This window comes from Anomaloglossus baeobatrachus, chromosome 3 (assembly GCF_048569485.1).
Source record: "Anomaloglossus baeobatrachus isolate aAnoBae1 chromosome 3, aAnoBae1.hap1, whole genome shotgun sequence".
In the NCBI taxonomy this organism is placed as follows: Eukaryota; Metazoa; Chordata; class Amphibia; order Anura; family Aromobatidae; genus Anomaloglossus; species Anomaloglossus baeobatrachus.
In genome coordinates this window covers 335,007,424-335,021,794 of record NC_134355.1, presented here as the reverse complement: position 1 = coordinate 335,021,794, position 14,371 = coordinate 335,007,424, and the positions used below count along the sequence as shown (strand labels likewise).

The 14,371-nt window shown below is 54.5% G+C and overlaps 1 protein-coding gene across 1 annotated transcript in view; it reads right to left on the bottom strand.

The window, feature by feature from the left end:
• Window positions 1-12,513, bottom strand: part of POPDC3 (popeye domain cAMP effector 3) — a 109,587-nt gene extending 97,074 nt beyond the window's left edge. The window contains exon 1 of the mRNA XM_075340088.1: window positions 12,281-12,513. The gene's annotated coding sequence lies outside the window, so the exon portion shown is untranslated. The remainder of the gene's footprint in view (window positions 1-12,280) is intronic.
• Window positions 12,514-14,371: the final 1,858 nt, after the last annotated feature.

Here is a 14,371-nt window from a genome sequence, read left to right as displayed (position 1 = left end):
GTGCTGTTCCAAAGTGACTGAAACCCTCCTGCAGCAGGTTGTCCAGATGAAGGCCAAAGGGGTGACCCTATCCGTCTTAGCAAGAGAAATTGATTGTTCCAAGTCTATGATTTCGAACAACTTTACAACATCACAAACTATTTCAAGCCGTCAAGAAGGCTGGTCGCCCTCAAACGTCAAATGCAAGAGGGGACAGGATAATGCGGAGACTCTCCATGGGTAATCAGTACAACACTTTAGCTGCAATTGCTCGCTCGTTCAGCACTGAACAGAGTAACGATCTGTCTCGTCATACAGTGTCACAATGTTTAAGAGCATTTGGAGTGAAAGCCCACTCTGCAGTGACCAAACCTCTCATTAGCAGCAAGAATCAAAATGATAGACTGACCTTTGGTGAGGAGTATGTTGTGTGGACAGAGGAGAAGTGGTCCACAGTTCATTTTAGTGATGAAAGCAAGTTCAATTTATTTGGGTCTGATGGGAAACATTATGTTCATCAGCAAACTGGGAAAAGACTGAACCCAAAGCGTGTTAAAAGAAACCTGTCAGATGCAATATGCACCTAGAACCACGGGCAGTTCTGAGAGCATATTAGTAATCCCTGCCTAACTGTGACTGTATCTAGTAGCATAGATAAAGGGATCTTTACAAAACTTATTTCTAAAGATCGTTTCCTATTTGCTAATAAGGCCCAAGACTAGTTGCAAGGGCGTGAGTTCCCTTGGCTAGCCGGCCCACATAGCATGTTATCACGGCCCTGGGGGCGTACTAACATGCTAATGAATGTGCAGCTTCGCCGCACAATACCTCAGTCTTCATAGCAGCCGGCGGTGGATGGATGCGCACTGCGCATGATCTGGAGTCCCCTGGACTTCAAATAGTACGCACTAAATTGATGCCGGGTGTAAGCTTCTCGGATTCGGTGAGGTATAGTGCGCATGACCGGAAGTCTCGGAGACTGCGGATCACGCGCAGTGCGCATCCATCCTCTGCCGGCCACCATCAAGACTGAGGTATGTGTGGCGTCACTGCGAATTCATTAGCATGTTAGTATTCCCACAGGGGCGTGCTAAAATGCTAAGGGGGCCGACTAGCCAAGGGAACTCACGCCCTTGCGACTAGTCTTGTGCCTCATTAGTATATAATAAACGATGTTTAGAAATACTTTTTCTAAAGATCTGTTTATTTATGCTACTAGATACAGGGACGGTTAGGCATGGATTACTAATATGTACCCAGAAATGCTTGAGGTTCTGGCTGCATATTGCACCTAACAGGTTCCCTTTAGGAAGTCAGTCAAAGGTGGTGGAGGAAGTGTCATGGTTTAGGGCAGGGGTGGGGAACCTGCGGTCAGGGCATGCGGCCCGCCATGACCTTTTATGTGGCCCCGAGGCAGATTCCCGGGGGAGGCAGTGCTCGTGCCGTCACCGCGGTCTTGCTGCCGCCGGCCCTTTAAATCCACACATTGCTGTTTGTGCTGCAATGTGTTCTCCCGTCGGCCAGTGCCAATTGTGGGCAGGTCCACAGCAGCCTCACAGCTTCCAGCCTTGTGTGTCCGCCCCCTGCCCTCCGGAGATCAGTGCCTGCCTTCTCCTTCTGATGCAGTGTGTCCGGCTCCTGCACTCCGGTGATGTGAATGCAATGCTGCTGTGAGTCCAGCGTCGACCCTCTGCTGCTATGTGCCCTGCCCAATGCTTTGTGCCTCCCCACCCCAGTTCTGTAAACCTTCTCCACCAGAGTTGCATGAAACTCTCAGCGCAGTGCGCCCCCCAATGTCCTGTGTGCACCCCTCCCCCATTCCTGTGTGCAGACCCCCAATGTCCTGTGTGCATCCCCACACAATCCTATGTGCACCCCTCCCCCAGTCCTGTGTGCACCCCTCCCCCAGTCCTGTGTGCACCCCTCCCCCAGTCCTGTGTGCAGCCCATCCCCCAGTCCTGTGTGCAGCCCATCCCCCAGTCCTGTGTGCAGCCCATCCCCCAGTCCTGTGTGCAGCCCATCCCCCAGTCCTGTGTGCAGCCCATCCCCCAGTCCTGTGTGCAGCCCATCCCCCAGTCCTGTGTGCAGCCCATCCCCCAGTTCTGTGAGCATCCTCCCCGTGATGTCTGTGCCTCCCCCCAGTGATGTCTGTGCTCCCTCCAGTGATGTCTGTGCCCCCAGCCCCTCGTGGGGTGTCTGTGCCCCCAGCCCCGCTTGTGGTGTCTGTGCCCCCAGCCCCGCTTGTGGTGTCTGTGCCCCCAGCCCCGCTTGTGGTGTCTGTGCCCCCAGCCCCGCTTGTGGTGTCTGTGCCCCCAGCCCCGCTTGTGGTGTCTGTGCCCCCAGCCCCGCTTGTGGTGTCTGTGCCCCCAGCCCCGCTTGTGGTGTCTGTGCCCCCAGCCCCGCTTGTGGTGTCTGTGCCCCCAGCCCCGCTTGTGGTGTCTGTGCCCCCAGCCCCGCTTGTGGTGTCTGTGCCCCCAGCCCCGCTTGTGGCGTCTGTGCCCCCAGCCCCATGCCCCCAATTAATTAATTGCTTCACCCAATATAGCAGGGTCATTTAAACATTGATAATTTTGTGCGGCCCCCGAAGGTTGGTAGAAATTTCCAAATGGCCCCCGACAGAAAAAAGGTTCCCCACCACTGGTTTAGGGAATGTTTTCTGCAGCAGGAGTTGGCCCTCTCATACAGCTATATGACAGAGTGAATGCAAGTGTGTATCAGAACCTTCTTCAACAACACGTGATTCCTTACTTGCATTCATCACTTAATCAGCCAGCAAATTTCATGTAGGACAATGACCCCTGTCACACAGAAAAACAGGTAAAGCAGTTCCTTGAAACAGAAAACATTGAAACAATGAAATGGCCAGCACCGAGTCCTGATCTAAACCTAATAGAAAACCTCTAGAAAATCTTTGGTGACAAAGTTTTGGCCAAGAAACCCGCAACAGTGCTAGAACTGTGGAAGAGACTGGAAAAAGAGTGGACCAAAATCACACCAGAGCAGCGTGAGAGACTAGTGATGTCCTGCGGCGGCAGATGTGCTGAATTCATTCACAGCGACAGCCTGTACACTTCCTACTGATTGTTGACTGTTGTTACCTTCAGAAAATGCACTTATAATCTTTCTCTGTGCTACAGTCATTGTTGTTCTCTATTGATGATCATCACGTTTTGGGCAAAATAAAGGTTTTATGTGGATAAATTTTGGATCTTTTGTAAAACCCTGTTCTAGTGGCATGGTGTACCACTAACAAAACCTTCAAATGTTGATCACTGGAGATTACATTACTTCTGAAAGAAGCAAGTGATCATAGGGTGTGGGCACCCTCACTAAACAAGTCTCTGGATGGGTAGAGGGTATCCTTAAATCCTTGGTAAGGGATACAACCAGCTACATCCAGGACATTACTGACCTATTGAAAAAACTATCAGCATTAGGTCCTCTCCCAAAGGGACTCATCCTTGCCACCATGGATGTGGAATCCTTGTACTCGAATATTCCACACCAGGATGGATTGAATGCCTGCAAAGTCTTCCTGGAAAATACAGGAACTGATGCCGATTCTGTGGTGAAACTTACAAAATTCATCCTCACCCATAATTACTTTGCATTTGACAATAACCTATATCTACAGGAGACTGGGACTGCAATGGGAAGCAAAATGGTACCACAATATGCAAATCTTTTCATGTCCAAGCTGGAGAGTGACTTTTTATCCTCTTGTTCTATCAGGCCTCTGGCCTACTACCGTTACGTTGACGATATTTTAATCATCTGGACAGAGTCTGAGCAGCAGCAGAAGACCTTCCATGAACACTTTAATCAGTTTCATCCCACCATCAACCTAACACTCAACTATTCCTGCACTGAAATCAACTTCTTGGACACCATCATTAAACTACGGAACAATGAAATAGAGACATCCCTGTACAAGAAGCCAATTGACCGTCCAACATACCTGAAATGGGACAGTTTTCATCCAAAACATATAAAAAACTCTATTGTATACAGCCAGGCTATCAGGTACAATCGGATATGTTCCAACAGAACAGATAGAGACAATCACCTTGAGGGCCTCAGAAAGACCTTTCTGAATCAAGGCTACCACCCAAGAACAATTGAAAACCAGATTACAAGAGCCACCAGAATATCAAGAAACCATCTCCTACATTATAAAACTAAAGAAGAAAACAACCGGGTCCCTCTTGTAGTCACCTACAATCCAAATCTGGAGGTGTTTAGAGGAGCTGCACGGAAACTACAACCATTACTGCAAAAAGATGCCCGGTTAAAATCTATTTTTCCAGACCCCCCACTTTTGTGTTTTAGACAGCCCCCAAATCTAAGAAGCATCATTGTCAGAAGCTCCCTGTCCTCTCCAACAACAGGAACATTTCCCTGCAACCAGAAAAAATGTAAGACCTGTCCATTTATATTGACAACGAACAAGATAAAGATTCCCAGATCACATCAGGACTGCAAGATCCCAGGTACCTTCAGCTGCACCACAACCAATGTGGTGTACTTAATTATATGTACCAAATGTCCAACAGGGGGTCTGTATGTAAGGGAGACAGGACAACAGCTCAGGACATGGATGAATTCTCACCTCCACACAAAAAAGGATACAAGAATACTGTAGATCTACCTGTGGCCAAACATTTTTGTAGCCCAGACCACAGCATCATGGACATGAAATTGCTGGTATTGAAAGGAAACTTCAAGTCCCAGAGAGATAGGAGACTATGGGAGTACAAACTTATGATGACCTTTGACATATTCAGAGCAGAAATGAATGTGACTCATGGATTCATGTCTTTTTACATCAGTTAAAGGGAACCTGTCAGCAGAGATTTCGCCCAAAACCTAAAATATTCCCCCTCTGCAGCTCCTGGGCTGCATTCTAGAAAGGTCCCTGTTATTATTGTGCCCCATGTGAGACCAAAATAAAGCCTTTATAAAGTTCTACCTTTTTGTATGCAGCTTCTGTAAATCCGTCACGGGGGCGGGCTCTCTGCCGTCCGTTATTCTGCCTCCTGGTTCTGTACGCCGCCCCCATCGCTCCTTTCCATAGCTGATGCACCGCCCACTGCTCCAGCCATCCCCGCACATGCCCAGTGCCAGTCTCACGGGACTGAGCAGTGTGACCGCTGGTGACGTGTGCGCATGCAAGTGATTATGGCGGGGCTGTGATTGTTATCAGCAAGTACCCGCCCATAATCTCGTGAGCGCGCAAACCTCTCCAGCGGTCACACTGTGCTCAGGGTAGTGCTAGACTGTATGGGCTGCTTCCAGGGATGACGTCCCTTTTGTTACGTGATAGGGGCGTATTCAAAATACTATCACGTGACAAAAGGGACGTCATCCCTGGAAGCAGCCCATACAGTCTAGCACTACCCTGAGCACAGTGTGACCGCTGGTGAGGTTTGCGCGCTCACGAGATTATGGGCGGGTACTTGCTAATAACAATCACAGCCCCGCCATAATCACTTGCCTGCGCACACGTCACCAGCGGTCACACTGCTCAGTCCCGTGAGACTGGCACTGGGCATGCGCGGGGATGGCTGGAGCAGTGGGCGGTGCATCAGCTATGGAAAGGAGCGATGGGGGTGCATACACGTCCAGGAGGCAGAATAACGGACGCCAGAAAGCCCGCCCCCGTGTCACATTTACAGTATCTGAATACAAAAAGGTACCACTTTATAAAGGCTTTATTTTGGTCTCACATGGGGCACAATAATAACAGGGACCTTTCTAGAATGCAGCCCAGGAGCTGCAGAGGGGGAATATTTTAGGTTTTGGGCAAAATTTCTGCTGACAGGTTCCCTTTAAGAGATGTGCACCTCTGACCATCTGAGCGCATCACAGCCTGGACCAGACCCCAATCAGAGGACAATAAAACTTTCACACTGAACTGCAGCAATATTTATGGCCACAACAGTTTGCCCCCCGCCATAGTGATAGTTCTGTTTCATATAACTTGATTGTTTTTTTTTTTTACTACCCCATTCTATGTCCTGTTGTGACTCTTCAGATTTTGTGTTATACCATGCCTGAAGAAGAGACCTGAGCAGTCTGGAAAGCTTGCTATTATTACCATCTTTTCAGTTAGCCATTAAAAGGTATCAACCACTGAGGACTTCAGTTCTTTTAAACAATTTTTTATCTCTACTGGCTAACACGGTACAAAGATATATTTTACCTGTATCATACAGTGTTCATTAATTTTAATCTATAGTGTACACCCTGCACCGCCAGCACAGCAGCATCTGCACCCTGCACCGCCAGCACAGCAGCATCTGCACCCTGCACCGCCAGCACAGCAGCATCTGCACCCTGCACCGCCAGCACAGCAGCATCTGCACCCTGCACCGCCAGCACAGCAGCATCTGCACCGCCAGCACCGCCAGCACAGCAGCATCTGCACCGCCAGCACAGCAGCATCTGCACCGCCAGCACAGCAGCATCTGCACCCTGCACTGCCAGCACAGCAGCATCTGCACCCTGAACCGCCAGCACAGCAGCATCTGCACCCTGCACCGCCAGCACAGCAGCATCTGCACCCTGCACCACCAGCACAGCAGCATCTGCACCCTGCACCGCCAGCACAGCAGCATCTGCACCCTGCACCGCCAGCACAGCAGCATCTGCACCCTGCACCGCCAGCACAGCAGCATCTGCACCCTGCACCGCCAGCACAGCAGCATCTGCACCCTGCACCGCCAGCACAGCAGCATCTGCACCCTGCACCGCCAGCACAGCAGCATCTGCACCCTGCACCGCCAGCACAGCAGCATCTGCACCGCCAGCACAGCAGCATCTGCACCCTGCACCGCCAGCACAGCAGCATCTGCACCCTGCACCGCCAGCACAGCAGCATCTGCACCCTGCACCGCCAGCACAGCAGCATCTGCACCGCCAGCACAGCAGCATCTGCACCCTGCACTGCCAGCACAGCAGCATCTGCACCCTGAACCGCCAGCACAGCAGCATCTGCACCCTGCACCGCCAGCACAGCAGGATCTGCACCCTGCACCGCCAGCACAGCAGCATCTTCACCCTGCACCGCCAGCACAGCAGCATCTGCACCCTGCACCGCCAGCACAGCAGCATCTGCACCCTGCACCGCCAGCACAGCAGCATCTGCACCCTGCACCGCCAGCACAGCGCCATCTGCACCCTGCACCGCCAGCACAGCAGCATCTGCACCCTGCACTGCCAGCACAGCAGCATCTGCACCCTGCACTGCCAGCACAGCAGCATCTGCACCCTGAACCGCCAGCACAGCAGCATCTGCACCCTGAACCGCCAGCACAGCAGCATCTGCACCCTGAACCGCCAGCACAGCAGCATCTGCACCCTGCACTGCCAGCACAGCAGCATCTGCACCCTGCACCGCCAGCACAGCATCTGCACCGCCAGCACAGCAGCATCTGCACCCTGCACCGCCAGCACAGCAGCATCTGCACCCTGAACCGCCAGCACAGCAGCATCTGCACCCTGAACCGCCAGCACAGCAGCATCTGCACCCTGCACCGCCAGCACAGCAGCATCTGCACCGCCAGCACAGCAGCATCTGCACCCTGCACCGCCAGCACAGCAGCATCTGCACCGCCGGCACAGCAGCATCTGCACCCTGCACCGCCAGCACAGCAGCATCTGCACCCTGCACCGCCAGCACAGCAGCATCTGCACCCTGCACCGCCAGCACAGCAGCATCTGCACCCTGCACCGCCAGCACAGCAGCATCTGCACCGCCAGCACAGCAGCATCTGCACCCTGCACCGCCAGCACAGCAGCATCTGCACCCTGCACCGCCAGCACAGCAGCATCTGCACCCTGCACCGCCAGCACAGCAGCATCTGCACCGCCAGCACAGCAGCATCTGCACCCTGCACTGCCAGCACAGCAGCATCTGCACCCTGCACTGCCAGCACAGCAGCATCTGCACCCTGCACCGCCAGCACAGCATCTGCACCGCCAGCACAGCAGCATCTGCACCCTGCACCGCCAGCACAGCAGCATCTGCACCCTGAACCGCCAGCACAGCAGCATCTGCACCCTGAACCGCCAGCACAGCAGCATCTGCACCCTGCACCGCCAGCACAGCAGCATCTGCACCGCCAGCACAGCAGCATCTGCACCCTGCACCGCCAGCACAGCAGCATCTGCACCGCCGGCACAGCAGCATCTGCACCCTGCACCGCCAGCACAGCAGCATCTGCACCCTGCACCGCCAGCACAGCAGCATCTGCACCCTGCACCGCCAGCACAGCAGCATCTGCACCCTGCACCGCCAGCACAGCAGCATCTGCACCGCCAGCACAGCAGCATCTGCACCCTGCACCGCCAGCACAGCAGCATCTGCACCCTGCACCGCCAGCACAGCAGCATCTGCACCCTGCACCGCCAGCACAGCAGCATCTGCACCGCCAGCACAGCAGCATCTGCACCCTGCACTGCCAGCACAGCAGCATCTGCACCCTGAACCGCCAGCACAGCAGCATCTGCACCCTGAACCGCCAGCACAGCAGCATCTGCAGCCTGAACCGCCAGCACAGCAGCATCTGCACCCTGCACCGCCAGCACAGCAGGATCTGCACCCTGCACCGCCAGCACAGCAGCATCTGCACCCTGCACCGCCAGCACAGCAGCATCTGCACCCTGCACCGCCAGCACAGCAGCATCTGCACCCTGCACCGCCAGCACAGCAGCATCTGCACCCTGCACCGCCAGCACAGCAGCATCTGCACCCTGCACCGCCAGCACAGCAGCATCTGCACCCTGCACCGCCAGCACAGCAGCATCTGCACCCTGCACCGCCAGCACAGCAGCATCTGCACCCTGCACCGCCAGCACAGCGCCATCTGCACCCTGCACCGCCAGCACAGCAGCATCTGCACCCTGCACTGCCAGCACAGCAGCATCTGCACCCTGCACTGCCAGCACAGCAGCATCTGCACCCTGAACCGCCAGCACAGCAGCATCTGCACCCTGAACCGCCAGCACAGCAGCATCTGCACCCTGAACCGCCAGCACAGCAGCATCTGCACCCTGAACCGCCAGCACAGCAGCATCTGCACCCTGCACCGCCAGCACAGCAGCATCTGCACCCTGCACCGCCAGCACAGCATCTGCACCGCCAGCACAGCAGCATCTGCACCCTGCACCGCCAGCACAGCAGCATCTGCACCCTGAACCGCCAGCACAGCAGCATCTGCACCCTGAACCGCCAGCACAGCAGCATCTGCACCCTGCACCGCCAGCACAGCAGCATCTGCACCGCCGGCACAGCAGCATCTGCACCCTGCACCGCCAGCACAGCAGCATCTGCACCCTGCACCGCCAGCACAGCAGCATCTGCACCCTGCACCGCCAGCACAGCAGCATCTGCACCCTGCACCGCCAGCACAGCAGCATCTGCACCCTGCACCGCCAGCACAGCAGCATCTGCACCCTGCACCGCCAGCACAGCAGCATCTGCACCCTGCACCGCCAGCACAGCAGCATCTGCACCCTGCACCGCCAGCACAGCAGCATCTGCACCCTGAACCGCCAGCACAGCAGCATCTGCACCCTGAACCGCCAGCACAGCAGCATCTGCACCCTGAACCGCCAGCACAGCAGCATCTGCACCCTGCACTGCCAGCACAGCAGCATCTGCACCCTGAACCGCCAGCACAGCAGCATCTGCACCCTGCACTGCCAGCACAGCAGCATCTGCACCCTGCACCCCCAGCACAGCAGCATCTGCACCGCCAGCACAGCAGCATCTGCACCGCCAGCACAGCAGCATCTGCACCGCCAGCACAGCAGCATCTGCACCCTGCACCGCTAGCACAGCAGCATCTGCACCCTGCACCGCCAGCACAGCAGCATCTGCACCCTGCACTGACAGCACAGCGCCATCTACACCCTGCACTGCCAGCACAGTGCCATCTACACCCTGCACTGCCAGCACAGCGCCATCTACACACTGCACACTGCACTGCCAGCACAGCGCCATCTACACCCTGCACTGACAGCACAACGCCATCTACACCCTGCACTGACAGCACAGCGCCATCTACACCCTGCACTGACAGCACAGCGCTATCTACACCCTGCACCGACAGCACAGCAGCATCTGCACCCTGCACCGCCAGCACAGCAGCATCTACACCCTGCACCGCCAGCACAGCAGCATCTGCACCCTGCACCGCCAGCACAGCAGCATCTGCACCCTGCACTGACAGCACAGCGCCATCTACACCCTGCACTGCCAGCACAGCGCCATCTACACCCTGCACTGCCAGCACAGCGCCATCTACACACTGCACACTGCACTGCCAGCACAGCGCCATCTACACCCTGCACTGACAGCACAACGCCATCTACACCCTGCACTGACAGCACAGCGCCATCTACACCCTGCACTGACAGCACAGCGCCATCTACACCCTGCACTGACAGCACAGCGCCATCTACACCCTGCACTGACAGCACAGCGCCATCTACACCCTGCACTGACAGCACAGCGCCATCTACACCCTGCACTGACAGCACAGCGCCATCTACACCCTGCACTGACAGCACAGCGCCATCTACACCCTGCACTGACAGCACAGCGCCATCTACACCCTGCACTGACAGCACAGCGCCATCTACACCCTGCACTGACAGCACAGCGCCATCTACACCCTGCACTGACAGCACAGCGCCATCTACACCCTGCACTGACAGCACAGCGCCATCTACACCCTGCACTGACAGCACAGCGCCATCTACACACTGCACTGCCAGCACAGCGCCATCTACACCCTGCACTGCCAGCACAGCGCCATCTAGACCCTGCACTGACAGGACAGCGACATCTACACCCTGCACTGACAGCACAGCGCCATCTACACCCTGCACTGACAGCACAGCGCCATCTACACCCTGCACTGACAGCACAGCGCCATCTACACCCTGCACTGACAGCACAGCGCCATCTACACCCTGCACTGCCAGCACAGCGCCATCTACACCCTGCACTGCCAGCACAGCGCCATCTGCACCCTGCACTGCCAGCACAGCGCCATCTGCACCCTGCACTGCCAGCACAGCGCCATCTACACCCTGCACTGACAGCACAGTGCCATCTACAACCTGCACTGCCAGCATAGCGCCATCTACACCCTGCACTGACAGCACAGCGCCATCTATACCCTGCACTGACAGCACAGCGCCATCTATACCCTGCACTGACAGCACAGCGCCATCTACACCATGCACTGACAGGACAGCGCCATCTATACCCTGCACTGACAGCACAGTGCCATCTACACCCTGCACTGACAGCACAGCGCCATCTATACCCTGCACTGACAGCACAGCGCCATCTATACCCTGCACTGACAGCACAGCGCCATCTACACCCTGCACTGACAGGACAGCGCCATCTACACCCTGCACTGACAGCACAGCGCCATCTACACCCTGCACTGACAGCACAGCGCCATCTACACCCTGCACTGCCAGCACAGCGCCATCTACACCCTGCACTGACAGCACAGCGCCATCTACACCCTGCACTGCCAGCACAGCGCCATCTACACCCTGCACTGACAGCACAGCGCCATCTACACCCTGCACTGACAGCACAGCGCCATCTACACCCTGCACTGACAGCACAGCGCCATCTACACCCTGCACTGACAGCACAGCGCCATCTACACCCTGCACTGACAGCACAGCGCCATCTACACCCTGCACTGCCAGCACAGCGCCATCTATACCCTGCACTGACAGCACAGCGCCATCTACACCCTGCACTGCCAGCACAGCGCCATCTACACCCTGCACTGACAGCACAGCGCCATCTACACCCTGCACTGCCAGCACAGCGCCATCTACACCCTGCACTGACAGCACAGCGCCATCTACACCCTGCACTGACAGCACAGCGCCATCTACACCCTGCACTGACAGCACAGCGCCATCTACACCCTGCACTGACAGCACAGCGCCATCTACACCCTGCACTGACAGCACAGCGCCATCTACACCCTGCACTGCCAGCACAGCGCCATCTATACCCTGCACTGACAGCACAGCGCCATCTACACCCTGCACTGCCAGCACAGCGCCATCTACACCCTGCACTGACAGCACAGCGCCATCTACACCCTGCACTGCCAGCCTAGACACCGCTGCTTTCTCACTTGCCCTGCTGGTTCCATACAGTACCAGTAGATTGCCCAACGTTCCGGCTCTAGTATTAGCCCTGGCAGGGAGGTCTGAGGAGAAGTTCAGCGCCCGCCGTCCTCCCGCTCCTTACCTGGCTGTGGACAGCGGCCGTCCCGGGAAAGTTTGTCACTGAGGAGCTGACGAGCAGCCGGGAAGACGTGACTAAAATAGGCATGAAGAGGGGAGGCTGCAGCCCGAGCCGCGCACACTCCCCTTCATAGCGCGGCAGCTCCCTCACTGCTGGGGAGGAGGAGACGGTCGGACAGGGACAGGGGAGGAGGGAGGAGGTCGGTGCGTACACGCAGAGCAAGCCAGGAGGTGAAGGCTTCCCTGCCAGTGACACCTCATGTGGGAGAAGTCATACATAATATAACATGGCCGAGCGCATGCTCTCATATCACGTTACAGGCACTGATTTGTCAGGAGAAATTAGACTTTTAAGAGAAAAAGTGAATAAAATACATATACTGGAATACTTATATAATTTTTTTTCACTTTATTTTTTTTAATTTAATTGTTATAACAAATTAAATTTCCTACATAAAACATTCCCTCAGGTTTCTCTTCACATTGTCTTGTTTCCCTGGGGTTTCTGTCATAGTTGCACGTAATAGTGCCGAGGAGCCCATTATTATTAGGCTAAGCTCTCAAGAGCGTCTGAAAATATTGCCATCCAGAAAAAGCTGACGATTTGTCCTCTCTATTTTCATCCATATGGTGTTTTTATACATCAGCACTGAATGACATTAATAAGATCAAATTTCTTGTTAATAATGGCAGTATATTTATAGAAATCGGATGCTATACATGTGGGATCTGATTTTTTGCGGCACCCGTTGACTTAAATCGACAAGTCCTAACTAGAGATGAGCCACCCCCCTAGAGTTCGAGTTCTGTTCGTCGAACGGTTCCCCATTCGACGAACCTTTCGAACCCCATAGGAAACAATGGGAGGCAATCACAAACACCTAAAAACACCTGGAAAACACCCTCAAAGGTGTCCAAAAGTTGACAAACAACTCCCAAGACAACACAAACACATGGGAAAGTGACAAGGACATATACTCCTGAGAAAACAAAACAGCTGGACGAGGAAAAAGAGGACGAGGCACAGATATAGGCATGTCATGCCCTTCTAAAATCATGTAAAACATAGCAAGCGGACTCCAAGCAGAGTCTCCCTTTTTATTCCAAAAATTGGGCCCCACAGACACCACTTCAGTGGCAACACTTGTGCCCCAGTTGTACACTTCACAGGTAGATTTGCATCAAGCACATTCAAAAATACGCCAGCCTTAGCTGTCCCCAGGATGACACAGGACTAGGTAGCAAAGTCTTTGCTGAACCATGACTTGTTCATCTTGGCTCGTTTTTTAAAAACACACAAGAGTTACTCCAAGTGGAGTCTCCCTATTTTCCAAAAATTGGGCCACACAGACACCCCTTCAGTGGCAGCACTTGTGCCCCATTTGCAAACTTGACAGGTAGATTTGCATCAAGCACATTCAGAAATACGCCAGCCTTAGCTGTCCCCAGGACAACACCGGCCTAGGTAGCAAAGTCTTTGCTGAACCATGACTTGTTCATCTTGGCTCGTTTTTAAAAACACAGCAGGGGGACTCCAAGCAGAGTCGCCCTTTTTCCAAAAATTGGGCCACACAGACTCGCCTTAAATGGCATCACTTGTGCCCAAGTTGCAAACTTAACAGGTACATTTGCATCAAGCACATTCCAAATCCACAAGCCTTTACTCTCCCCAGGATGACACACGGGTAGTAAAGTCCTTGCGGATCCATGACTTGTTCATCTTGATGAACGTTAGTCTGTCCACATTGTCACTGGACAGATGCGTGCACTTATCTGTCAGCACACACCCAGCAGCACTGAAAACACGTTCTGAGACAACGCTGGCAGCTGGACACGACAAGATCTCCAAGGCGTAAGTGGAGAGCTCAGGCCATTTTTCAAGATTTGAAGCCCAAAATGAGCAAGGCTCCAGTTGCAAAGTCATAGCATCGATGTTCATTTGGAGATACTCCTGTATCATCCTCTGCAGCCGTTGACTATGTGTCAGACTTCTTGTCTCTGTTGGCCTTGCAAAGGATGGTCTAAAAGAATTATGAAACGATTCAATACAATTGCTATTACCAGCAACAGATAAGGTGCTGCTGGTACGGTTAGA